This window comes from Chrysochloris asiatica, unplaced genomic scaffold (assembly GCF_000296735.1).
Source record: "Chrysochloris asiatica unplaced genomic scaffold, ChrAsi1.0 scaffold00181, whole genome shotgun sequence".
Classification (NCBI taxonomy): Eukaryota; Metazoa; Chordata; class Mammalia; order Afrosoricida; family Chrysochloridae; genus Chrysochloris; species Chrysochloris asiatica.
The window spans coordinates 1,830,350-1,833,940 of NW_006408699.1; the positions used below are offsets into that span (position 1 = coordinate 1,830,350).

At 37.1% G+C, this 3,591-nt stretch overlaps 1 pseudogene; it reads right to left on the reverse strand.

Annotated features, from left to right (window-relative positions):
* Positions 1 to 689: 689 nt before the first annotated feature.
* Positions 690 to 3,591, reverse strand: part of LOC102827578 — a 30,085-nt pseudogene continuing 27,183 nt past the window's right edge.

Here is a 3,591-nt window from a genome sequence, read left to right on the forward strand (position 1 = left end):
CTGAGGACTCTAAACTCATGGAAAGAGAAAGACTGAGTGCTGGTGGCCAGGAGGCAGGCTTACAGAATGTGCCCTTTGGTTGTTTAAATTATTATATATTCCTGAGTGTTTTTGTGTACATCACCCCCCCCAAAAAAACAAACAAACAAACAAACAAACAAACACAGAGGGAATAGAAGCAAATACTGTTGAATGATGATGCACGGAGGAAATTGTAATCATTGCAATGAAACAATTAGTGTAAAGCCACTGTTTTCCCATGTAAACTATCACTCAATTCACAATAAAACTTTGAAAAAAAATAGATTGGCACAGTGACTCCAACAATGGGCTCAAACACAACAACAGTTGTGAAGATGACCTAAGACCAGGCAACGGAATACAAACGAAAATTCATTAAGATGCTATAATACATTTATATTGAATGATACCTTCATATTGAAATAGCTATAATTTTTAAAGACTGATAACACCAAGTATTGATAATATTTGGCACAAATATAACTTTTAAACTTTTCTGATGAAAATACAAAATACTGCAACTACTTTGGATATAATTTGGCAGTTTCTTATAGGATTAAACATAAAATTAAATGACACAATTCCATTTTTAGATATTTACTCACAAAATATAAAAACACAAGAATGTACTTATATAAAAATGTTCATAGAACCTGGCTATAACCACTTTAGGTGGAAGGAGAAGTCACCTCATGATAGAATGTATATGGATTCAAGGGCAGTGTCAAATAGCCTAACTGGTTGACCAGGTCTGAAAAAGGGAAAAAGTTGAAGATTTAGTAGAATGCAGCCTAAGGTAGAAGCACGTGGGTAGATACATGGAATTGGGCACAAAATGCCCACCAGGTAGATGCCAACCAAAAAGCACCCATCAAAGAAGAGAAATTATACCCAAATAGATAAGGAAGCATAGTTTAGAGCGAAGAAGATGACTTTGTCTTGTATAACTAAGGAATCACTGTTTGTATCACATATTGCATCACCCACATGCAGTTGGCTCATTTGGCTCATTTCCCGTCTAACAGTATGTCAAGGCCACTACTGAGCTCTTGGTTTACATTCCCAAACCAGGTCAATATACCCATAAACCAATTTTAGTTTTTTCCTCTTTCATCAGCCAGTCATTATGTATCTTATATGGTCATGTTGTGATGGTGGTTAGGAGTCCTCGAGTCAGTATAAACTACACTGTATAGGGTTGCCCAAGCTGAAATCTTTACAGGTGCCGAAAGCTTCATGTTTCTCCCCAAGTGTTGCTGGTGAATTTGAACTGCTGACCTTCATTTAAAGTGCTTCTCTCAACATGAGTTCTAGGCTCTCTGTCCATATAAATTGCTCGTGCCCTCTGGTCCTGCTTGTGCTCAATCCAAAATAAATCACTGTGATTTCATGTCAAATGTCTACTGTACCCATCTGACCTCATGGCTTGGTGTGTCTGATGAAATTCACGAAGGGCAGTTCCAAAAGCCTGGTCACTTGGCCACGTATCCACTAGGGCTCAGTCAGATTATGTGTATGTTACAGTTTTATAATATAATTTGATAAGAGGAAAAAATATTATATTTTACCTTTAATAAGAAGACATTTTCAGATCTTTCTATTTAATTTTACTATGAAGTTTCCTCTTTCAGTACATAAAGCATTCCTCAGATGTCGTTGCTGCTGCTGCTGCTGTTGAGAGCTATCGAGTTAGTCCCAAATCACAGCAACCCTGTATAGGATTTCTGAGGAGCAGCTGGTGGGTTTGAATTGCTGAGTTTATGGTTCAAAATCCAGTGCTAACCCTACAGTGCCACACACAAATTTGAAAATGTGGAAGTCAAACAATAGAATTACAACCTTTGAAGTTTGCTAGTTCTCAGAAACCAAAAAATACAAAAATCCTGATCTTACCTCGGATTCCTGGTGTGGCACTGTAGGATCAGCACTGGACTTCGAGCCACATGGTCATCAGGTCAAACCCACCAGCTGCTCCTCGGAAACCCTGTAAACGGTTGCTATGAATCAGAACTGACTTGAAGGCACTTAACAACAACAACAATCTTACCTCACATGTGAATAATGATCATGTGATTTGCTCCTGCAAATTTTGTTTTTGAAATTAAATAAAACTTAAGTTCAAATATAATAAAAGATTTGGCTTTTTTTTTTTGATATACTGTAATTTCATATCTTTCTACTTGTGAAATGTGTGGTACCATTGGAATACTGGGATAGCACTAAAGGATAATGCACTGGACTACAATGTCGGTTTGAACAGCAAGGTTGGCAGTTCAAACCCACCAATCACTCCTTTGGAACCACAGGATCGCTATGAGTCGGAACAGACTCGACAGCACTTAACAATAGCAACAAAAATATTAACATTATTAATAGTGTTAATATTGACACTTTAATTTGTCTTTGAAACTAGGAGGAAAAATCAAAATAAATTTCCAATGAATTGCTCAATTCAAAAGTTTGGCAAAGATGTCAACACTGCTAAACAGAACCATTGATTAGAACCTAGCATCAAGATGGAGAAGACTACTATTCATTTATCAGTGAAAAAATGAAACAAAAAAGACTGATGCCACTGAGTCAGTCATAACTACTCCATAGGATAGGGTAGAACTGCCCCATAGTGTTTCCAAGGCTGTAAACTTTAAGAAAGCGAGTTGCCACATATTTCTTCCCCTGAGTGGCTGGTGATTTTCCGTTAGCAATTGAGTGTTTAACCATTGCACAACCAAGCTTCCTTCATTTATCAGCTACCCTACAAAAATTTAACCACAAGTCTGTCAGTTTCTCATACTATAGTGGCTTGCATGTTGCTGTGAGTTTGAAAGCTATGCCATCTGTATTTTAAATACCCACAGGGTCCCCATGGTGGACAAGTTTCAGCTGAGCTTCCAGACAAAGACAAATTATGAATGAGTAGAGACAGATAAGTTCCAAATATTTAATGACTGAAAAACCCTATGAATAGCAGTGAAACACTGTCAGATAGCACCAAAATACTGAAAAATGAAACATGATGAAGAGCACCAGAATATTGTCAGATATAGTGCCAGAAAATGAGCCCCACTAAAAATATGACTGAGGAAGAGTTACCACCTCAAAGTAGAGTTGACCATGATGACATGAAGAGAGTAAAGCCTTCAGGATCTTCGTTTGCTGATTGAGCACAACTGGAAATGAAGAGAAACAGATGTCAACATCCATTAATAATCAGAACATGGAATGTACAAACTATGAATCTAGGAAAATTGAAAATTGTTAAAAATGAAATGGAATGCATAAACATCGATATCTTAGGCATCAGTAAACAGAAATGGACTGGTATTGGCCATTTTGAATCTGATGACCACATGGTTTACTATGCCAGAAAACACAAATTGAAGAGAAACGGTGTTACATTCATTATCAAAAAGAACATATCCACATCAGTCATGAGGTACAATGCTGTCTGTGATAGGATAATATCCATGTGCCTACAGGAAGCCCAGTTAATACCACTATTATTCAAATTTATACAACAACCACTAAAGCCAGTGAGGATGAAATAGAAGAATTCTACCAACATCTTCA